Below are 25186 nucleotides of genomic sequence, written 5' to 3'. Positions count from 1 at the left end.
AAAAAAAAAAAAAGAGGAAAAGAAGAAAAAAAAAGTTAGCGAGCCAACGGCAGCTGGAAAACTTTCTGGGCAGCGCATGCGCCCGAGCCCGGCCTATTGCAGTCGGGGCTGGATTTTAAAGCTGTACGGCAGCGAGCGGGACCCCGCGCAGCCCCGCGGCGAGCGCCCGTGGTGCGCGCCCCCGTCCCATCCCATCCCATCCCGTCCGCGGGGCTGAGCCCCCATCGCCTCGCCATTCTCGTTGGTCAAGCTCGGCGTGACACCCCGCGAACGCAGAGTTCGTGCAAAGCGGTGCCCCTTGTGCCCACCCCACCGGGGGGATGCATGCGGGGGTGTACGGCCCCCACCAGCACCGCCGGCTGGTTATCCTGGGATTGGGGCGGGGGGGCGCATAGGCACACGCGGGGATCTGCCGGGAGAGCCCCGCGGGGCTCCCCCCGCACACATGTGCGTGCAATGTGCGGCGCACATGGCCGCGCCGAGGGGCTGCCCCGGCATTCCTGCCGGGCGGCTCTTTGACAAGTCCTGTTTATCGCATGCTCCGAGCCGCGTGTGCCGCCTGCCAAACGCGGGGGGACGGAGCGAGCTCGACGGCTCGTGTTCCTCTTTCTGCAGCGGCTTTTCTGCCGCTGTAAATTTAGCAAGTTGTTGACAAAACTGTTTGAGTTCAATCAAGTAAGGCCCAATGAGAGCTACAGGCGAGGGAGGCTTCGCGGACCCTTTGCACCTCCTCGCTCTTTTCTCGCTCTGCAGTCCTCAGCCAAAGGGTTTTTATTGCACCCCTCCCGTCTGGTGTGCACCCAAGCACAGGAAATGGGAGCCTTCCCCCAGCCGTGCCGTAACTCCGCAGTGTTTCCCCTGTATCCGCCTGCAACTGAGGGTCCACGGGGGGATTCGGGGGAGGGGGCACATTATCAAAGCAGCCCTGGGAAATCCAACCAAGCTGCGAGAGCAGCCCCGCTATCAATAAAAGCATTCACTCCTTCAAAACCATTCCAGTGCAAATAAAATCCCTTCAGGAGCCCGATGGGGCGAAAAGGCACATCCCGGCCGGCACGAGCCCCTGCCCACCTGCTCCCGGGCCAAGAGCTCGTCCGCCCCGACAGGGCGCTGCCCGCCAGGTAAGCGTAGCCTCCGCCGAACGGGCCAGCTGCCCCGCCAGGCCCCCACGCTCCCCCCTCTGCCCAGGGCCCCCCGGGCCGCCCCCTCCGTTGCTCTGCCCGGGGCGCCGCTCCCCGCCGAGCCCGGCGGCGCCCGTCGCCTCCCCGGGAGGGAGCAGCGCTGGAGGGGCCGCCGAGAGGGGCCCCGGCGCTGGGAGCCGAGCAGAGGCAGCTCGGGGCGCAGGCAGGGAGCGAGAGGAGGCGGCGGGGGCGTCAGGGCAGCGCGGAGCCCCCCTCGCCCCACAGTGGGCAGGAGATCAGCCCGGGACACTGCGGCTCCCGCCGGCACCTGACCGCCCCGACGGCCGCAGCATCGCTCCCGGCAGGTTTCTTTACTCCCTAATGTCCCAAAGAGCCCTTCCATTAGGCATCCTCGCTGCCCGGGCTGCTGTTCATTCCTCGGGACGCCTGGTGAGGAATTTATAAATTAGGTGTAGCACCAGGTCCGAGGAGGGGGGAGGAATAAGGGGGCTGTTCGTTCCTTTAAGAAGACCAACCTTAGTTTTATGCCTAGTAAATAATATTTTATTGCCTTTGGTTTACTGTGGCATTTCAATTATCCCCTTTAGGAGTCTGCAAACTGCGTAGGTTAAAGGTCATTTCTCAAATCACTAGAATTAGTAAAGAATAGCAGAAAACTGTAAAAAGGGGAGGAGCTGCGCAGTAAAACAAGAAAGATCGCCTGGAATAAACTAATAAAGAGCCCCGAGCTGTTTACCTCTCGCATTTGTATTCCCGAATGATGTTTATCATCGTGTAATTGCATAATGTCATCGGGCGCAGGAAAACACCAAGCCCAGGACGATCCATACGGGCAGGGTTGTGAGCGGTAGCTTGGCAATGGGCGAAGCCAACACCAGATAATTTTCCTTCCCGGGATTCCTAGTCGTTGCTTTTAAAAAGAAAATTGAACAGGGAATTTTTAAATCGGGCAAATTTTCAAGCTATGGCGCATGGAAGTGGAAATAAAGGGCAGAAATCCAAACATCCCGCAAGGCTTTAAGAATTTTAATTTCTCCTCACTATTTAAAACAGCTGGGTGAAGCTAGAGGGGGCAGGAGGGAGAAGTATTGACAGTGTTAGAGGCATTCGTGCTGCCTAAGCTTTTGTTTTCCAGGTTTGTTAGCGACGGAGCTCTTAAGGTAACCAGACAGTTGATCTGCCAACATCAAAGTGTTTTCTGGAGAAAAATATAAATGCTCAGAGTAATGTCATGGGACGTGTAACAACATCGTTGAATGCCCAAACAGCAGAACCCCGAAAAGCAGCACTGCAGGGTTTTAGAGATTTAGGTCAGGTCTCTCTGCAATTCTCTGGAGGACAGAAATAAATTATTTCTGGTCGTTTTGACATCTTTCTGCCATTTTTCTGCAGAGTAATGCATTTTAACAAAGGAGTGGTCACATCAAACCCTTGCTCACCTGTGTTCACTGTAACGTGTGGTACTGTGTGATTTATATCTTTCCACCTTGGCCAATGGCAGCTGCGCAGTCAGGGGCCAACAGGCATGGGATTTTGTCATGAGGAACCTGTTTGGGAAGCAGAACTTTCGAGGAAAGAAGGTGTTTTCCTATATGTCTGTTTATTATGGAGTTTGAATATATAACATAGGAATTCTGACAGGTATCACACTGAGCCATGGTGAAGGCACAGCCCATCTGCAGCTGTTTTGGTATTAGTGCCCATAGTGTATCTGCATATAGGCTTTTTCAGATGAGGGTCATACCACAATGAACATTTGACAGAGCAAATATGTTGTGTCACTTTGGACATGTCCCCTGCACTATGTCCCCCAGCTCATCTACTCCAGGGATGACCTTTTAAGCTGCAAGGGATTTAGGTGTAACTGCCTTGAAATCATATATGGACTTTCCTAGGGCCTTTTTTTTCCTAAAGCATGCCGTAGCTGTTTTTCTACAGACCACCCTGTAATCCAAAAGATGGCTTAACTACAAAAGAAATGTCAAAGATGATGATTTAATGCCAAATCCTGCAATAATTGTTATTTTCCTACTCCTTAGCCACTAGAAGCAAGAAATAGCAAGGGAAACTCTCTTTTTAAATAATAATTTTATATTTCTAGCTTGCCTGAACTCTGCTGAAGAGAGTTTGACAAGTTAAGAGACTAGAAGACAAAGAAAAGAGTATGGATGTCTGTCCATGTATGGATGTATCCCCACCCCGTTCCCTTCCCATCTCTCAGATCCCAAATTCATGATGTTGAAAGAAACCAGGATATTTGGAAGCAGCAGTAAACCACTAGAGAGGAAGAAATGGAGTCTAGATTAGCATTCGTGTCAACCAGATGAAGACATATTTCAGATGCAGTGAGATGCAGGCGAGAGAGGAAAGTTTACAGGGTAATGAAGTGTTACAAATTCTGGTGAATACACCAATCTACAAACCTGCAAAGCCTGTAGAAAAAATTATACTACTTTATATTTAAATTGATGATAACTATACCAATTTGTTGTTACTAGTAATGAACTGCATAGCAAATAGCCCCCATTTGTCTGCATTATCAGCTGGAGAAAGACAGCTGTGGACTCATTTCTCGTCTTTCATGTGCAAAACACAGGTGGGTTCTTTTCATTCCCTTCTGCTGAGGTCTAACAAACCTCACTGCCACTGCAGAAACTACAGCCCAGGTACAACATGCATGTGTGCTGGATCATGGAGGAAAATAGAGAGATGAGAAAATCCTTTCCAGAAAAGAGAAGTGACTCTAAAAGCTATTCAGTCGGGATGCCAACTAAGTGCACATCTGTTGGAGCATGGGGCTTGACTGTTGTGAGCTCACCAGGTGCAAGATGGTCAAAAAACCCCCTTCTCACAAGAGCAGGGGAGGCTGAGTTTTGGTGCCTCACAGCAATGATTATTTTACTGTTCTGGGAGACTGGTGCCATGGGCAGCAGCTTGTGCCCGGCCCTGGCTCTGGCACACTGAGCTCAGTGAGCTGAGGTTCAGGTACTGATGCCAGTGCAGGTGTCTGAAGGAGGTGTTCAAGGAGGACATGACTCCTCTACAGCCAACAGAACATGTGAAAGCTGCCTAGACCTCTGCAGTTATAGAGACCATGAAAGGGCTCTGACGTTTTTTAGTTTTTGCCTCTGGAATAGTAAGGTTGTTGAAGGTAATTATTGAAGGGATAAGTTTATGCCCTCACAAGTGTTGGCTGTTTTCTCCTCTGTCCTGCCTGTGTCTGGGGCACATGTTCCTCTCCTCACACCTTGTACCTTTGCCTGTGTGTGTGGGTCTTTATCTCAGTGATACCTCGCCCGTCCGATCTGCTGCCACCATATGTCATTGGAATGTTTCAAGTAGTGAGTCTGGTTTACTTAAAGAATAGTGCTTTTAGAGGAATAATACTTTGCTTTGTTTCCATTAGGACCTTAAAAAAAAGTTTATGGGAGGAAAAATAAACAATCCCACCACCACTCCTTAACAACAGAGTACTTACCCTCTCCTAATGCTACCAGTTCCTTCTGTCTCTGAGGCCAAAGGCACCTCCCATAAACTCTGGAGGGCTCTTACACGTTTCTTCTGAGTGCCCTGAGCATAACTCTCCCCAATATGCACACACAAAGGCACACAGAGACTTCATTTTCCAGAGATGACCAGGCAGGGAGCTTTGTCACACTACAGACCAGCGCAGTGTCCCAGTTCTGCCTCAGAGAGCTGTGGAATAGGTGGGGCATGGAAGGCCACAGCTGCAGCAGGGGTCAGCACAGGAGACAGTGGGGAAAGGACAGCACAAGGCTCTTTTCCACAGCCCACTGTATCCCTTACCTCTCACAGTCATTTAGCAGTCCCACTCTCGCTGGCAGATCTCTGCCTTATGGCTGTGCTTCAGGTTCCCAAGTGCAGCAGCAAAGGGAGGGAGGAGCAGTCCAGCACCAGCTGTAGAGATGAGGGATCCCATTGTGGGGGTCTCTGCTCTTTGAACAGACACCCCATAAGCAGACTGCTGTTGCTCTCTGTTGACACTGCAACACACCCCAGGCAGTCCGAGACGTGGTTTGGGGCTGCGCATACTGTGCTGGGTGGTACATCATCATCCTCCTTATGAGGTAGTACTTCTACCTTATGGAACTTTTAAATCCCATTTTCTGCCTGGCATATTTTCATGGTGGTGGTGTGATGCTCATGGTGCCATACTCAGGAACTGCAGGTAACTGGGACTCTCGGGAGGTTTCAATGATGGTGAAAGAGCAGATCACGAACGGGTACGAAGAGGCACCACAGATTTCCCATAAGCATGGACCAGTCTGACATCCATTCCTGACATGGGTCTCAACCATGTGTCCTTGAGTGAGAGGAAGGAGCTTGGTTAGCCCCTATATGACATTTATCTTAAAGACTACTTAGCTAATTCATCATTTCCTTAGGACTAAAGATATGTCATAACATCTAAGCCAATGTATATTTATCCATGACTGCTTGAAGTCAATATATTTCTGAAGATAGCTAGTAATCTAGGCACCATGAGCAACACATCTGATAAAATTAACCCTATCTTCCAAGGTCCATAATAGTCTGTCAATTGACCTTGATTCTTGCCTGTTTATTTAGAATACGGCATTGTTTTAAAACTCACTCTAAAAGATATTTACTGTTGAGATTAGTTTTGAACTCTTCATTTGAAGTACTTGATTAGGCAAACCTTGTTGCCCCAGTGATACTACTGTCTTCATTTCTCCATGGAATGATTGAGGTACCGTTTTAGCTCTACATTATCTTCCTGAATTTAAATGAAAATTATGAAGGCTATTCAAAATGCCACTGACAGTGTGAGTGTTTGCCCACAGTGAAGAACACAAGGGTACAGTGATAGCACAGCCACAGCCCAGGTGGAGGAGTACGTATTAGGATTCTATATGGAATAGGTGTAAGGGGCTCATGGCACTTACGGCAAGTGCTTCTCCTGCTAAAATCAATAACTTGAAAAATTGAAACTTGATTTGTCATGGACCACCTCTCATTCTCTTCTGCTGTTTAGAGCCTGTGTAGAGTGTCACTTGGAGTGACCTGACACAACATGCTTATAGTATAATATTGGAAGAAACAAGGATGACTGTGGTGGAAAGTGTACTGTGCTTCCAGGCAGGACCTGGCAATAAAGTGGATGAGGGCTCCTGCAGTAAGGCCTCTGCTGCACCCCAGACTCTGAGTTCTGGTATCAGAGTCCATCACACACATCCATGTGTGTGTGAATCCTCTTGTTCTGCCTCTTCAGTCAAAGGCAGAGAGAAACCATCTGAGCAGTGTACTGTGTTATTGGAGCTGACAGTCCCACCGAGATGGAAGATGATCTGCTCTTTATAATAGTACAGAACACTGTAAGCATTTTCATCAAGTAGCTGTATTTTTGCTTCTGGGAGAGCATGACAGGTAGTCATTAGTGCCTGTGTGCTGCTGTGAGCAGCGGTGGTAATTGCCCAGCCCTGCCTCGCTGGCATCTGTCCTGGGCGCAGCATTTCTTCCACCCAGCCAGTAATAACCTATAATTCAAAGCATAGTGGTGACTCCATGATATCACTTTTAACAAAGCAGCCAAGCAAAGGAACAGCTACAGGAGTAGCCACTTGATTGCTTGATAATAGTCATTGCACTTTTGTTTATCTAATTGTCTTTATTACAGGGTGCCAATTTTGCATTTTTGCCTTATTTAATCAGTTGTTTTGCTAATATTTTCATAAAACACTTCCTTCCAGATCATCTGAGGCTTACAGGGGAACTTACCCAGCACGGAGGTGGATGTATTGATTGATCCAACACTGGCTGTAGTGAACTCCACAGGAAAACAAAATGTCATTCCTTTCTGTAAGGTTTTATACTGAGCATTTACTGCATTTTCATGATCACTTAGGTGTATTTCAATGGAATGATGGAAATGCCCGTGGCTAATACCCTATCTGCTTTTCAGGCAGAAATGCATTTTCATGCAGTTCCATCATCCTGTGACTTGTTTGTTTGTTTGTTTGTTTTTGACAATATGGTCTGAAGTTATTGTGATGCTGCATTATCACAGCTGGGATATTTTGAGGATATTCTCTATTTCCACAGAATCTGATAGCATTTCTTCACCATCCCATAACACCAGCTTATATTCGTTCAGAAAACATTCCCAAGGCTTTCAGTATTTGCTTTGTACCTCTCCTCTGTGTCAAAAAGGTACCTTAGTTGTAAGTCCCAGCTTGACTCTGTAAAAAAGGAGTATAGAATATACATTGTAAAAGTCACTTAAATAGTTAAATGTGTGTCACAGCAGGGCTTTTTGCCACTAAGCAGGCAGGGCGCTCCCCTTCCAAATGCTGGACTTTATACTTGCCATTTGCACTGCAATGCATATTGACAGTCCTGTCCCTGAGACTGGAGTAGTTTTGGGGAAAGCATTCCTTGTCTGAAATACAATTTGAGCAGTATTTTATTATACTGTGACCCTGTGAGTATACATTCAGGAGGGACTCCTGGGGTTTATTTCAGCTGATTATGGAACACAGAGCAGAATACAGCCAGTGACCTCTGTAAATGATCACATATTTGACTTTTGGATAAGAAGTCATCTAGTCATAAATGATTTATCTAAAAGATTCTATCTGATCTGAGACTAAGCTTCACCCAGCTGCATTAGCAAAGCATGTAACAATTTATAAATTTCACATACTGTAGTACTTTAGAAAATATATTTATGTTCTATATTCTTTACATATATCTGGACTGGATTTTGAAAGCTAATTCAAAGTAAAATCAGATTTTTGAAATGTTTGTTACAAAGCCCTTCCTAAAAGTCTGGTATTCATTTTAAGATGATATCCTGTATTTAATAAGAATTGTTAATATTGTCTGCAAAGCATAATTGCAGAACTTACTAAGATGTGGCACTCAAAAGAAGTGTCCTTTTCATCTTCATTCCTGCGGTGCAAGTAGGATGTGCATCACATCAAAACTATCTCTTCAATTGCCATTTTGTTTGTAACATAGTTTAAGGCAGTGACTTTGAAATGTTTTGAATATGCAAATAAGAAGAAATTTAGAAAAATAAAAAACATCTGATTTTTTAAATTTGTCCCATTCCTCTGGTGTTTGACCTTCCTGGAAGTACTAGGCTACCACACATCAAGGCACCATTCCTTTCTATTTTAATTACTCAGTTTGAATTACTCTGTTTGAATTACTCTCTTTGAATTACTCAATTCAAATATCTCATTTATTTTCAGACTGCAATTTAATATCTGTATTGGTAAGTAATCTAAATTCTTCTCTGAACTTGCTATGGTGGCAAGGTCCAACAAACCAGTAGAAAATGCTCCTTCAATGCAATTTTTCACTAATCCCTCGGAGTTTAACGAATGTTTGTGCATCACCATTTGTATCTGGAATTTCAAAACTGAGAGGGAAAAACAGTCATTGAGCCAAACTAGGCAGGTGAACTCTGAAAAAACAACATTTCTCAACAACCTATTTTAACATTTCTTGGTTTGCCTGATTCCTTGGGACACTGATGATGACAACCTAATGTATATCAGGAAAATTTTAAAAGGTTTTTTTGTATTTCAGTCTCTATCATGCCAGATGCTGATTATATTCAAATCCCACAGCAATCAAAGGAAGTAGAGCATTTTCCTATTGCACAGGACCCATAGGTAATCCAAGTCTGCAGTATGTGCTTAATTTCAGACAGTCTTACTTTAAGTGCCTCCTACCTTGTGCAGAGTTCTCTGTGCACCCTTACAGAAGACGGCAAAGCAGCTGAAGAATCACAGGGTTCCTTCAAAAAGAAGTTTTTAAAGACTGCATATGGCACTTCTGCGTGAGGGAATTTAGAGCTAAAAAATGTGCAAAGCACTGCAGGAAGTAGAAAAAGCTGCAATGGAGACGAGCAAACAGAACAGCAGCAATGCATAAACATTTTAACTGAAATCATTCCCTGCGATGTAAGTAGAGAACAGATGTGGACAAAGATTGCTATGAAAAGGTACCAGTGTGACCACGAGTATTCACATTAGCCAAAAAGCATTAATAATTGATTTAAGGCTCTAAGTCCTGTAAAAATTTGCTCACGTGAGTAGTTGTGTTCTTCCATAAGCTATCTGGCCAATTATAGCCCAAAGTGCTAAGCACTGATATCCCTCACTGCCTGGAGAAGGACTGAAAGTAATTCCTTCTGACTTCAGTAGCGTGGGAACAAGGTGCTACTCCTGCTCTCTGATTTTAAATTTGTAACCTGGTTCAAAGACACTGATGACCATCATAACATTTATAGTTAGATTAGTAAATGGTTCTCTGTATTTTAGCAGAATAACTATATCCCGTGCACTATGCTTCACATAGAAGGAAGATTGTAAGATATTTCGGTTAATTTAGCTATGAATTGCAATAACTATTTGTAATCTTGAAGAAAAATTAAGAATATCTGCAAATTAATCAGGTCTGAAGAAGAGGCTTCCACTGAAATATTAGTTTTCTTTTAACCAAGAAAAAAAACACTTATCATATGAGCTGGACAGGTCTTTTCCTGTAGTTTTCAGACCTTGATGTTTTATTGACCAAACTCCTTGCTTTAGACTTGAGCTCATGTTCTCTGAGGAAGTACAAGTGGTAATTACGCAAGTCTTTCCTTCCCTGTCATAGGCAACATTCACAAGGGAGATTTACAACCTTCAGCTTTCAGATACGGAGACTGGTTGTTTAACTTCAGTGTGAACAACTCTGACATGCTGAATGGCATCAGAATTGGAAAAAATCCTCTAGAAACCGGCTACCTGGACAGACCCAGGAGTTAATTATTATGGGGGTTGTTTTGCCTCTTCTTTTCCCTGTAGTAACACCGACTGCAAGATTGCTCAGAATTTATTTTGTTTTAGAAAACAGACTCCTATATATGCATTTTACTCCTTGAGGCAATAGCAGATCTATCTTTAGCAATAGCAAACTACCCCATGGACTGAGTGGTACTTATTCAATTGTAACAAATACAATAAATAAGTGATCATAATGTAAAGACACTATAATGAAACACTGTGTTAAGAGTTGGTAGGAGTTGAGTGCTGGCCTAGAAACACAGTCAGGACAACTATAAAAAAAACACATTGTAAATTAACTTCAGTAATGAAACCCAAGATATATTTTCTTATCACAAAGCATTCAAAAAATCAGTTTGTTCATTTGAATTACATTTAGCTGAAGTTTTGATATATAGATGAAACATTTGGCCCCATGCTCCTCTAAATATACACTTTTGCTCCAGAAAGAAGCAAGCGGGTTATGAGCAGAAACTTACTTTTAATCAATGGTCTTTCAGGTCACTTCAGTAAAGTTTGGATTAGCCCCTTAATGCACACACTTATCATGACTGACAACAGTCCTGCCTTCACAGGTTTGATTGATCTAAGGCTGGAGAAGGTGCAGAGGGCAGGAGAGCTGCACAAGGAGTACGGCTGGTCTGGAATGACCGCGCTTCTGTGACCCTCGCTGGATTGTAATAACGATCTTTTTATTAAAACAAAACAAAACAGGACTGCAAGGGCTCGAGGGCAGAGCTGAGTTCTCTTTTGGCCTGTGTTAACCTCTAACCAAAATCTGGCCATTTAAAAAAAAAAATGTACCTCAGCTGTTTTTCTTTATTTTTGGAAGTTTAAAATGAAATATAAAGCCCATAATAAAATGCATATGAGGACACAAATCAATAGACATGAGAGCTATGTTAAGAACTACGCAACCACATAGGTCTTCATTAACAAGAGTGTTCTCCTTGTGAAATTCAGAAAATGCTCTTATTCTCTTGTAGGCATGTTGTTGTTTGTGCCATTACTTATTTCTATGGTAACCAAAACAGTAAATACAGCATTATTAGACAACAGTAATCAAGAAAAAAAAAAAAAAAAGTTGTCTCATTGCAAAAGAAGACAACTAAGAGCCAAAACAGAGGTGTTTAGATGATGGTGTAATTTGCTATAATAACTGTTTAACCACATATTTGGCAAGCCCTGGATAACTCACTTATGAGTAATGCATTTGTCCAAATTACATTCAAATAAAAAGTAGTTACCATGCTACATTATCATGCATTCTGCACAGATATTTCCTCCCTATTGATTTTCCCACGACAAGAAGGCTTCTTACTGAGCTCAGGTTAGCTCTGGGTTGGTGCTTATTTCTCTTTTGCAGCCTCTCTGAGGTTGGTTAGGTGACATGGAGCCACACATCATCAGTCCTTTGCTATCTGGAGCTATCTAACTTACTTGTGCAGCCTCCCACTCGCCTCTTCCCTGTCTGCTCCATCTGGAGGGAGCTTGGCTGCTCTCCTCCAGCCCCAGCTCCCCGAGCGCAAGGCAGACTGCAGCTGCCAGAACATCTGCTGTCTCCTGGCCTCGCTGGGGTGAGTACCAAAAGCACAGCCTTTGTAAAGTTGGACACTCGCCTCCATTGGAAACTGGGTGAGTTCAAAGTTCTTGTATCTGTCGTGAGACTTGCAGCTTCGTGGGAATATATAACTGTCTGTAACACAAATTCAAGTGTGCTTTTCAAAGGGACACATGCACTGTCTTTAGGATGCACTGGCATTGTGCCTGCTCTTCCCCTGCATCTGTGGAGATCTGGGGTTAGAATTGTCTTATTCTGAAGAAAGAGTCATTTTCAAGAGCAAGGAGTGGAAGGAATGCAAACCCAAACAAAATCAGTCCTTGATTCTGCAACTGCATCCTTCAAGGGTGGGCTTCTCCTGCATCAGTACCTCCAGGCCATACAAAAGCTGTAATGATGTGCCCTGGGCTATTCCTTATGAAGGCAGAGGTTGCCTCTTGTTTGAGAAGATGCATTTGAAACAGAGATATCTTGTTTGAAAAGTTAGGAGCATGAAATAACATCACTGTAATCTCACAGGAGGAAAATCTGCACAGCAGCCCCCCATCAGCTGTACTTTTCATATGTGGGTCAAATCATGCCCTGGCGACGTGCAGAGCTCCCACTGACTTCATAATGGGAAATGTATTACTTATTTAGAGCTGACTTGGCTTTATTTCGAATGATTTAATACTTTGGTTATTAAAAGTTCCATGTTTTGGAGAAGCAACATCAACAGGTGACACATAGTCACACTCTTCTTTGCCCCTTTGCTCTGTACTTTCTACGCGGGGTGGGACCCAGTGTGCATTGATTAGTGTGGCTCTTCCAGGACCAAATCCTGGACCTGGAGCACAGTGTGAACAACTGTAGTAGGTGTTCTGAAATTGGCTTTATCCAACTCACACTGGCACAGAGCTGTTTGGGGCTCTCAGAATGTGTCTAGAATGACATGTTGGCTTGAAACGCAAGCCAACACATAGCTCCATCCCCTGAACGTCCCCCACTGCTTAATCTCCTGCTTGCTCAAACCTTGAGCTGCTTTGGCTCAAGCCTGGAGTGAACAAACAGACTCTCTGAGGAAGAAACCTCAGCCTCAGCTTGGTCCTTATTCAGGCTCTCTCAGGGCTAGAGGAGCTCTTGACTACAAACTCAAACTTCAACATTAGGTGATATGATCTCGCACCCAGTTGCCCTCTGGGGAGCTCCCCACCCCAGCAGACACAAACATGCTGGTCCAATCCCTTCCCCTGGGCCCCTCACAGCCCCTTTTTACAGAGGAAAGATCCTTGCTGAAAACCATCTTACAGAAAAGAGGCTTAAGAGCCTTTGACAGTTTCCCCAAACCCACTGTTGTCCCCTCTATAACCTCAGTATGACATATTGGCACGTACTGTCCCCTTCACCACATGGAAGCTGCCTTTAAAGCAGCAACTGATCAACACGGAAAACAGAATCAAAAATGTTTGTCTCCAGTGGGATGGAGAGTGCCCTAATACAGACACTACCTGAATACAGGACAAGACCACTCTGAAAAACTCTGCAGGTCTAGAAAGGAGCTAGAAGCAACTACTACTCAATTTATGGTATTGCAGCTCAAAGCTAAGCAGGCGTAAGTAGAATACACAATAAATTTATATTTAGCTGTAGTTAAAAGTGAAACTTAATATCTTGTGTTAGTACATAGTACTCTCTTACCAAGAAAACTAATTTATAGGTAAAGAAACAGAGCTTAAAACTAAGAGACTGTGTGTTTTTAAATAACCTAAGTAAAATGCATACTTAACTTACCTTTTATTCTCCTGCTGTGTGTGCCCTGAGCTGGTCCAGGGAGTTCTATGAGGTAAGAAATTCCTGGTCAACAAAAGTTCCTTTTCTAAAAAAAGTGAACATAATGGAAACGGGGAACCACTTACCAGGCAGCTGAAAAAGGAGCTGACTGTGCAGAGAATTTCACACCTTATGGCTTTTGGTCAGTAAAGTACATAAACAAAATGTAATTTTCTATGCAATTACACAGGGTCACACAAGAATATTATGTTTTAGAAACGCACTCAAAAGCATATTGCTCTCTAAGAGCCCAATCCAGAAAATGATTCTTCACTTTAGTAAAGTTGCTCATAAGCATTTCTGGGAGTGGAGCCTAGGAGACATTCTCCTTTTTATGCTTTCTTAAACAGTTTATGTGATAGTAACAACAGGAAGATAAATTACTTTGAATGGTAGCAATTAGAGAAATAAGGAGTGTGATAGATTTACCATGTGGAAAACATCTCTCACACATTTTCTTACAGTCATTAAACCTACTTTTAATGACACAACACTGATTTCAGAAAGAAACAAAGTTTATTTGATGAATATAAACAAGCTGATCAACACTAAATACTTCCCATACACATGATAACAATGTTATGAACTCTAAATACCTTGGTACTTTACACTTCTACTAGACATTAAATTACAATGACTGTCTAATACATGCCCACTGGTAATTTCTAGGAATTCCTTAGTTTCATATCAATGTCCTTAACCATATATCAATATCACAATCCAGAACATGCCACTCACTTGAAAAAATTATTACAAGAAGCACTATCAAATGAGGATCTAAGGTAAATAGGGAATACTGACCCATTGCTGCAGAACATCACATTCAAACGTCACCCTACACACACAAAAAAAAACATTGCGGATATAGTTTGTGTCAACACATCTGAGGTCTTTTCATAAACACTGTTTAAAAAGTAAATTGAAACCCACTTTCAAATGAAAGTCAATGTGCAGGTACGTGCATACTGGATACACAAAATTCATTAAATACAAAATTCATACTGTACATTTAAATGAAAGAAAGAATGTGCAGTACAAGACTGATCTCACATTAAAATAATAATCATTATCTTAAATGCTAACCAAAAGTTGGTTTGCTTCATTACACTTAGAGGGGGAAAAAAAAATCTACCAAACATTGCTGAAATAAAATACTTCCCAACATCACAGTGTTTATTGTAAACCCCGAGATTCTATTTCAGTATATGAAAGATTTTCTCCAAATATCATAGAGTATCACATGAAATGAAAATAAAGAAAAAAAAATAAGCAAGAAAGGAAAAAAGCAATGTTAGACAAAATTTTCCTCTTTAAGGGGCTAACTTTTAGGCCCTGATAAAAGTTTAGATCAATACTCTTACCAACATGAGCGGAGCAAAAATGCCCCTAAAATAATACCTGTGACAAAATTGGCACGTACATATAAATATCTAACTATACAGCTTTGTATCTGTGACCCTATTTTCCCCCTAGTTTACATCCTACTTCAAGTATTCGGTTGCAGAGTTAAGGTAAAGACCTGATTGTAAGAGACACAGACGATTGTCCCCTACTGCGACAACAAATTTGTCATGAGAAACCAGTTTTGTTGTCTGAGTTTCCGAGTGCAACATTTGTCATATGTGCTAAATATACTCCTCAAAGCTTTGCTGTTTCAAAAACAAAGATCTAAAATGCCATTGATAGTTAAAGGACAAACTTTTTAAACATGAATGAAATTGGGATTATCTACGCTATGCTAATTCTATACATTTTACTCTATTTACTGAAGACAGTAACATCCAGCAGGGCTCCTGCTCGAATAAATTGCTCTTTGATTGCACCAAGAATCATGGTACAAGTAAATAAAATATCATCTCTAGATAATAATTTTAAAGGGGTTACTATGTATGGCTCATGTAGGAGTTAATCGCACCACAGGTTCAAAAAATAATTTTTCTAAATTCAGTGCAAGACTTTAGGAGTATCCATTGAGATTTATTTTTTTTTTTACAGCAGCAAAGAAAAACTACTAAGGATTAAGGCCACCCATGCTTAAATTTATTGTTTGTCCTTTAAAAATGCAGCTATTCTCTTCCCACTGCCATCAGCATGGAAGCATTTCTTCCATGGACAAAAAGATGCCTCAACAAAACAGCCAAACATTTTTGCACATGTTTGCCAGACTGACTGAAAATGTTCGTGGAGTCAAAAGGAACTTCTCCTTGAGAAGTTGTAGAGATCTGACTGTCAGTTAATAGTCTCTCACTGAATGTAATGACTTCACATTTTTATTTTTCCTTGCATGTGCTTTAAATTTATTTTACTAGACACATTTTGTTGACACAAACAGCCTTTAAGTGCTATTTGTTCCTTGGTATTTTCTTTAACATCTAAGATTCATTGGGGTCCATGTTGGAGACTGTTTTTCAATGTAGAGAACAATAACAAACAGTTCCACATTTACAGGAGACCTAGTGCATATACTGTATTCACAGCAATCTTATCTTTATTTTTGTTTTTTGTTTGTTTGTTTGTTAAGAGTCCCAGCTTTTATCATTGAAAACATGTATGCATTTGGATGGTAAAAGGTTGATACATCCTTGTGTACATGTCCATATATATACATACATATGTATTTATATACGCCTCAAGCTTTTACCATCCCGGAATAGATACATCTTGTATATAATCATATATTTATGTTCAAATTAGATGTCCTATGCATTGTCAGAGACACACACCATATTTTCATAAAGCTAATCGTTTTCATCAGTTATTAGTACCAAAAATTGATTTCATTTCCAACCTGGCCCAGAGCTTAATACCGGTTATATTATCAATATTTGTTTTTTGTTTGGTTTGGTTTTGGTTTTTTAATTGATATTATTTTATCAGTAGATATAAGAAAACAGAGGAGGGTAAAGGCTTGTTTTTACTTTTTGGAAAAGCCCACATCTAACTGGGGGTAAGGTTAATGCCAACACCCTTATATAGCATTTTACTAATACCTCTTTGATAATCTAGTGCAATAGAAGTGATACTTTAGAATAGACTAGGTAAAATCAGCAAATGCAGATACCACATCTAAGAGAATCTGAATTACTTATTAAAATCAATATTAATTTACCAAAAATTAGTTAAATAACCTATTTAACTGAACTTCATTAAACAATCATATTCTGAACAGATGGTTTCTTTGTGAAAACAGAATAACTCACAAGACCCATTAAAACAGAAATGAAGCTCTTATAATTTCTGCTTGAGTCTCCTTCATTATTTTCCAAAGTATCTAATTTCACAATAGACTACAAGAAATAATGGAGAAAATGCCAATTAATGCAGCATTTCATTAGATATCAACCTTAGCATTCATTTTCTGCATCTGTGATCTTCTCCAGGATATCATGGTCATGTTTGGAGATCCAATGCAATAGATTATCATTGTTACCTTCCAGTGCTACAGTTTTTTCTTCCTTTTTCGCTAGTTCCTCTGACAACTGTAACAAGGGAACAAAATATTCCAATTAACAACATGATTGAAGCATCCAGAACATTCTACTTCTCATCTGACCGAGATTCTCATTGACATGAGTGGGTATATTGCTTTTCTAGGGACTAAGGATTAAATAAGGCATTTAAATTCGATTCGAACACACTTACTATGTTCATAGGGGCGCAATTAGTTTTATTGCTGATTTGTATGACAAGATTCCCCCTAAATGGGAAATACTTTAAATTCCTAAGATGTAAAATTCTATTGTGCTTGTGAGTATGTAAACAATGGGTTTTTTGATCTTGTCTATAGGCACAGTAGCTTTGAAGGAGTAATGCTATTAATAAAACTAAATATTTTTATGTGGCAGCCAAAGGAGTCATGCATTTATCTCCATGTTAGGTAGGAATATACTGTACCTCGAGCAACTCTCCAAAACTGAAGCACCGTTTTGTCATTATATTTTAAGCACTTTAAGTTCACTTTAAGTTCTTAAGTACTTATTTAACTTCTCTCACAGCAGAGAAAGGTTTCATGGATACAAGAAGCTCAGATTTACAGAAGTTACAATTCAGAACAGTCTGATATGAGTTTTTCAGCCACACTCCCACTAATCACAGGCTTGGCATGGCCAAAACCTGGAGGACTGTGAGAGGTAATGGGTGTCAGCCCAAGTCAGTCAGTGGGAAGAGCCTTCCTGCCTTCTACAGACCTGTGTCTGGTTGTAAGCGGCTACAGAGTGAGACCTGAATGATCTTCATTGTTACACCAGTTGAGCTGCAAGCAACTTCGTGAGCAGAGAGCAGTGAATTAGTCTTATTCACATTATCTATATATCAGATGAGTGGGAGGAATTAAATGATTCCCTTACAGGGCAGTTGTTCATTTATCCACTGACTGTTTCTAGAAAATCTGAAATGCATTATGTATGGGATTCTCTGTTATTGCCCTTCCATTTATGTAACCTTAGAAGTTTCCAAAACATCCAATTGTAAGAAAAGAAATTGCCATACAATGCTTATGCTTTTGTATACAGCTGAAAACTTATGTTTTTCCAAATAGAACTAGTTGACTAAAAAGCCCCTTTAAATTCTAGAATCTAATATTTGTAAGGGAAAATTATTCTGTGAGTAAAGTGAAACACTGCTTACAGAATAAACTCAAAAATTATTTTAAATCCTTATTTTCGAGTTCATATATATGCACGAAAGTACATGTAACAGTTTATATCATACAAACTTAGATGAATAGTTCTGCTTTTTCAGTGAGGGGTTGGTACAATTCTTCTGGTTAAAACACTTAGGGACTAATCCAAAGCCCACTGAAATGTGGAAAGGTTCCCACTGACTTTAACAAGTTTTGGATCTGGCCCTTGAATGGTCTAAAAAATGACTTCTGCAGAGCTGGAAAGCCAGGGAGTTCCTAAAGTAGATCATGTTACTAGTTCTGGCACATAAAATCTTTGCAAACTTTTTATGAAAACTGTAAGTCAGAGCATGCATTACGTTTTGTGAACTGTGCATAGCTCCCATTCTTTTGGGTGCCGAGAATTTCCTAATCATCATGCAAAGAGATGGGCAGGCAGAGGAAGAGCACGTGTAAATTAACGAGGAGAGGACATTCCACAAACTGTAGCACAATAATGCCTAGATTTTTAAAACAGGCTCACTAAAACGTAACCACAGCAAATCTTCAATATAGTTGCTATTTTACAAGCTGAAGTTCCTTTGCAATTAACACTCTTTTATGCTTGGAAAAATAAGAACCCAGAACAAATTGTCCAATCTGAGGAAGAGCAAAAAAACACAAAGTGCACTCTCCCTCCAGGTTGCTCCCCAGATTTTCATTGGGATTTTGCTATAGAATGAAATGCCCCAAATAAACGTCACCCACTTAATCAACCCACCCATTCATCAGGAAACCATACATGTATTGGAAGTGTAACAAAAACTTGTTCACCACAGGTAGGAAATGCAAAGTATTTCTCAAGTAAGCCAAATAAATATATAAAAGGATATTGCTGTCAAATACCAACTGAGGTTGAGTAAATTAAATTTATATTTGTTTCTTCAATGCTGTACTTGGGACAAGTCACTGAACCTCTAAAACAGAAATAAAGTTTGGTAACATACATTGGGCCTGAATTCAGCAGTGCTCCAGCTGAAATTAATGTCTTATGAGTTTGGCACCTCTGTCAGTCCATTAGATACCAGTCAATGAAAACAGCAGAAGGATGTGAAGATATAAAAGTGTAGTAGCCCACAAATATTTGTTCAGATTGTTTTTCCTTTGGATAAAGACACCTGCCTGATTAGTACTTTTTACTTCCAATCCTTTCCTCTCAGCAGTGATTTGCAGAAACAAGCTGGAGAGAGTGGGTAAACACAAAGGGGTTAAAGGGGAAACTGTTTAATAACAGTAGTAAAATGCAGGCTATTTTTGACATCTGGGTTAATGTCCATTATGCACCATATGCTTTCCAAATGTTTGCAACAAGCACCCAGATACAAAAACAGATACCCATTCACATAGGCTTAAATTGCCCTCTCCTAACCTGTTACACATGGTACCTACATAAAAGGCCAGCAACTGATATGGTAATTAGTGAGTCAGAAAGAGAGGGAATAGCCACTTTATTACAGGGAATTGGTATCTGACCAAATGTTAGTAGAGAAGGATATCATTAATGAAAACCTATTAGGGTTATTTCTGCTTCTTAATCCATGACAAGGCATCTGTACTATAATGTGACATCTTTTAAAAAGCTGTCAGGATGAATTCCTTAGTTTCCTTCTCCAGACTCATTCATCATTACTGCAGTCAGAGTACCAACAAATGATGGGAAATTATTTCATTTTCTGGAAACAAGTAACTAGACTAAAAAGTAGTATTTAAAAAATAAGGCTATAACTCATAAGGTCTTTCTCAAGTGACCTCCTGGGACTCGCCTGTGCCTCTTGCAACAACAAAATCTAAATGGCATGAAGGAAAAAAAATGTATTCTCAATTTTTACCTTTATCTGTGCAAAACCATGAAAAGAATGACTTCATTAACTAAAACAAAGCCTTGGCACATACCACTCTAAATTCTGTCCCTGCCACCAGCTTATTCTGTGACTAAGCAAAAATCATATTATTTTTCTGTGCCTAACTTTCTCTTTGCTACAGCAGGCATAACATCAGGCTCCTCACAGGAATTTGCAAGGCTTAATGTTTGTAATGTGCCTTAAGAGTCTTGGATGAGTGCTAAGTATTATTATTTTTCAGTTCCTGCATTTGATTAAAACTGAAATAACACAGTAAAAATTAAATTAATATATTAAGTTACAAGTAAAGAGCAAGCATGTGGTTTGTGGAGCTACTTATAACACTTTTAATACGAACATGTATTACAGACTAGGTGATTCCCAAGGTCTGTACTGACATGTACCATGTGGGCATAACTTAACAACTGAAAAACCCCCCAGAAGTTTGATTCAGCCAAAAATCTGCTTGTGGCTTCTGTGTGAGCCCAGAGCTTGGACCAGTGGGAGCACTGTGGGCTGCTTTTCCCTGCCCCTGAAGTGCAGTTGCAGACACGATCACAGCCCAGATATTTGCAACTCAGCACAAGAAACAATATTGGGTAGCACAGATCTGCTGGAGTGCTTGCCACTGCAAAGTTCCCTTAACACAGGATATGACAATGGCATAATATGTGCTATTTGAACCTCTCTGTCATTACAGCCCCAACAATAAATACCATTTTTGCTACTTCCTCCTGGCTGAACTCTTGTGGAAAGAATGAAAACCCACCTCTCACTTTCTAAAGAATACAGTAACCTGTTAAAGCCTGTTATATCGATAGGAAAACCTCACGTGAGGAGGGCCAAGAAGAGAAACTAAGACATAAAGTTGTATCCAACCTATGTACAAAACTTCCAATGCTGAGATGCCAAAGACACCTAAGACACTTGTTGAGCTGAGTGAAAAGGTAAAATCTAGTTTAAATTTATAGCATTCCTTCAGTGTCCCTCTAGGAGTTTGGCTTTTTGCCAGTGTTCCTTGTTAAAAATTTGTTAAACGTGTTTGGCATTAATGCAAACACAAAGTGCTCATTTGTTACAAATTCTATTGGAATGCATTCATTTAAGGCAATGAAGTAGTTACCAGAAAAGAAAAAATGTTCATTAAGTACATTTTAAAAATACAATGATGTATGCGGTGCATAACTATGGCGCCCCAGTGGCTATATAAATATCTGACAGAATAACCACAAGTTGTGTTTGGTTTGAAATTGGAATCTTTTAAACATAACCGATAGAACAAAAACTGGTTTTGTTTGTTGTCAAAACTGATGTTAGTCTTTCTTGTTTAGAACTACTTACAATAACCAAAGTTTTGGCGTGCAGTTTTTTACATCTCAAATCAATAAAGCCCACAGGTTAAAGTAATGCTCGAGGAAGTTTCTTGATTTGAAAGGTGAGTGCAGCACTGCACATTATCTGGAGAACACTGGACACAGAAAGTAAACACCCTGCTTGGAGGAGAACAAATTTTAGTCATTCTTAAAAACTCCACTTAAGGAAATGTTACCTGGGAGATCTGCAACTGTCTGACAACATTCAGGTACACCCAGGCAAAAGGTGTCCTGCTCTACTCTTAATGCACTGGTCCTTTCAGAAAATAAGGAGTTCAAACCTGGTTTACAAAATTCTAATAACAAATCTCTCTTTTATAATAACGTGAAATATCCCTGGTAATGATAACTCTTAATTTTTAACAGGCAATTGTGAGGTTTATTTCTTAGATGCTAGAAAATGTCTTCTTAGCTACATTTTAAAAGTAAACCCGTTTTTCTTTTTATTTTTTTCAATTATTTATAGTTACTTACTAAAAAGTTTAAAAATGGTAAATACATGAGTAAAACATATTCAAAAGAAAGATCCAGAAACCCTGTGATTTAATTAAATATTGAAAGGTTCTCAAAAACCCATCAGCATAAAAAGTTATTTATAAAGACAAAATTAACTTTGCTCCATTTCTGGCAAAGAAATTATTTATCCCATTTGTTGCTATTTATGTTTTAAATTCACTACACAGTAAACTTCAGAAGGATCTGCAGCTGGTGGTAGAATCACTGCACGAATGTGATGAACTTTCCATATTGCTATAATGCCAGAATTGTTAATCTTAGTTAGGGATAAAAGCAGATACCATTGGGATGAATAAAATCAAATGGATTCAAGCCCTCTAGAGAGTAAGAGTCCTTGAAAACTACTGTACAATTATATCATAAAATTAGATGAAGTTTATGAACCTTGAGACTATTTGGACAAGGATGCCTTCTCTACTGGGAATGTTTATAAATCAAAATTAGACAAGTGCTATATGAGTTGAAAGACAGCTATTTTTTTTCTTATAACCTTTTTCTTTTCATAAAACAAGTCCAGTCCAAATCAAAGCTCTTCAGAAATATGAGAAAACTCAGCACATATCCTTCAATCTGTCACTTTGACACTGAATTACAAAAAGAGTTACAGGGAATGTTAAGGATGGTTTCAGTGCAGCAGTCTGCCATGGGCTGAGCTGGAGCGGATTGAAGATGATGGAAGAATTCCTGTAGATTCCAGGAGACCCTCAGTCCGCTCAAGGAGGCGGCCGTGACTCAGCAGCACAGGGCAGGGGTTCTTTGTCAAGACATTTATGACTTCCTTAGGATGCAGCACGTGAGACCATGGCAACTTCTTTTTTTTGTTATTTAAATGGAACTGAAGTGACAAGGAAAGAAGAAGAATTGAGTAAAGTGGCTCAAACAACAGCGTTCCCAATGCGATCCGGAAAGCTGTCAATAACAGACAACACTGGATGAAATTGGAAGGTGCCTTTTCCACCCCGGCTGATGCGGAACGCCATTTATTCTCGTGCCCGGGACTAATTAGGGGCCTTTTTTTTTTTTTTTTTTTTGAAGATCAAGGTTTTTGCGATCTCTGCTGCTTAATAACACGGTGTTGCCTGCCCGCCACCTGGCCCGGCGCGGCTCTCCCGGCTCCCGGCGGCGGCACCGCCTCGGGACACGGCAAGTGCGGGCAGGAAACCGCCGGCACGGCCGCGCTTAACCCGCGCACTGCCGGCCCCGCCGCGGGGGACAGCCCGCAGAAACCCGTGTGCCTGCAAACCTGGCACTGAGGGCGAAATTACCGCGACGGCGTGGTGATAAAGCCGGCATCGGACCCTTGGAGACGGGGATGAGCCCAGGCGGCAGCGCTGGCTGCGAACCCACGCCCCGCTCGCTGCCGCTGCCAGCGCACAGACAGCTCGTGTTCCCGCTGGCTGGGGAAAGAAGTGGTTAAATAAAAGCTGTGTCAAGCCCCCAGTCTAATAAGTCATCTTATTAGGAAGTTGTGATGCCCTGTTTGCCCTCGCCTGTGGCTTGTCTGCTCCACTGAAAGGTCTCCTGCTGGGACCTTCGTGGCATTATACGAGGCAGAGAAGGCTGCTGCAATATATGAGCCTTGGTTTGGAGCAGCCAAAACAGCGGGAGAACTAAGCTGCAAAGAATTAAACATGTAACAACTTTGTAAAAGCACAGACAGTGATTGAGGTTGGCCCTTTTGCTGTTGACACATTCTGGCCCCTGTAGGTTGTGGTCACTAAGCCCATTAGAGCTGCAGTGTGGCAACATCTAGTTCAGCAAGTTCAATGTGTTTCTGTTTTATTTCTAAATACTGGACGCAAGCTGGCAGCGATAGGAGAGTGGAATATGGCACCAGAAATATGTCATAAACACAGTCGTCATTGTCAGGGATGTGAAATTACTTTTCAAACTATTTATTTTTAGCAGAGGGAGGGTGGGCGTATTTTTGCATTTTGTTAACTGACATTTAATTGCGACTTGCTGCATGTTTTGTTTAATTAAAAAAAAAAATAAAAAGAAAGGAAACCTCAAGATGCTGTTTTCTCTTAGAAGAGAAAATTTTCACTAGAGAGAAAAATCTTTGTTGCTAGAAATTCACTGCAAAATGAAACGAGAAGAAATGAACCTACTGATATCTCTGCTGGGATAGGTTTCACTTATAAGCATCCACTTATTTAAATCAACACTCCCCAGTGTTCTAATTTTTTTCATTTCTTAAAGATAAAACATATATTTAATTCAGAATTTAAAAACTGGATTGATAAATGGAAAAGAAGGACCACACTTTTTCAGGGAATAGTGCAAGGTTTCTATTGCACATCGATGGGATGCTTGTGATCCCTCAGCTCTGAAAGCTCTGTTTGCCTTTCAAAACTGCATTGTGGTCCCACGTTTTGTAAATCCCTGCAGATTCATCACTGCCATGAGTTACCAGTCTGTAGATATGGAGCAAATAATGAGTTGGCTGAACACTTGTGTATCTGAAACATTTGTCTCTCTCTTGAGCCTGTTACGTGTTGGCTCTGCCCTCATCCCCAGATGAGCTAAAGCTTATGTAAGAGGTTAAATGTGCAGAGAATGATAAAGACAGGTCACAGCTGAAGGAGGGAAGGGGTTGGCAATCTTTTGTTCTTTTTCCCTGGTGCCCTCCCCTGTGTTTTTCAGGGGTTTTTGCTCAGGCAGAAGTTTCAACTTGCTGATCCACAGAAATGACTGGCCACTCCTTTTGGAGGGACAAAAGGGCAAAGCAGATTCTTTCTTTGGCCACCAGTGGTGAAGGAGCATTTCTTTTCTGTTCTTAGGAGTTTGCCTGAGCCAAGCAAGGTCATAGCTGTGGCTTTTCTCTGCATGAGGGAAATTTCTAGAATTTGTAGGAGTTATTTTTTTTTCTGCCATCTTTTGAGATTTGCTGATAGTTTGGGACTAGAAGGAAATTCTTAAGATCTCATACATATTTGACTGGTTGTAGCAAGGATGATTTGGGTTTTACCTCATGCATCCTACCAGAGTCAGTCAATATTTAATAGCTAAAATTGGCTGGCTGTTGTGCTTGGATAACTCTAGTTACTGTGGCTGCTACCACACTGTTGTTAGAAGCATATTGGTTACTAGATGTTGTACCAGAGTAAATACTAATAAATTTGGTGGTTGTGGTGAGGAAGTTTAATCCAAAAGCATTCCAGCCAACGAGGAGGCACACAAGGGCTGTACTCCTTCTTTTGATGTGCCCAAAGGCTGGATGGAGTCGGGAGGAAGAGAGGTGGCAAGGGCTGAGTGCAGGTTTGAGGTACTTGATGTGTGTGTGCCTATTTCTCCCCTAAGGAAAAGGGTGGATTCTTGGCTAGAAAGGACAAGACTTCTTAGAAGTGCTGGACATAGCATAATGTCCTTAGGGCAGATAACTCCAGTAAGTTAGCCAAAGTTTGCTGGGATTATTTTTACTTAACCAAACACGGAATTTAATAAAGATGCATCTAATGG

General features: G+C 41.3%; 1 protein-coding gene across 1 annotated transcript in view; it reads right to left on the bottom strand.

Annotated features, from left to right (window-relative positions):
- Positions 1–13831: 13831 nt before the first annotated feature.
- ERC2 (ELKS/RAB6-interacting/CAST family member 2) overlaps positions 13832–25186 on the bottom strand; it is a 436730-nt gene continuing 425375 nt past the window's right edge. The window contains exon 19 of the mRNA XM_017832458.1: positions 13832–16813. The gene's annotated coding sequence lies outside the window, so the exon portion shown is untranslated. The remainder of the gene's footprint in view (positions 16814–25186) is intronic.

Source organism: Lepidothrix coronata, unplaced genomic scaffold, assembly GCF_001604755.1.
Source record: "Lepidothrix coronata isolate B3197 unplaced genomic scaffold, Lepidothrix_coronata-1.0 Scaffold202, whole genome shotgun sequence".
Taxonomy (NCBI): Eukaryota; Metazoa; Chordata; class Aves; order Passeriformes; family Pipridae; genus Lepidothrix; species Lepidothrix coronata.
Note: the sequence above shows the minus strand (reverse complement) of the source record. Positions and strands in the feature narration are given on the sequence as shown.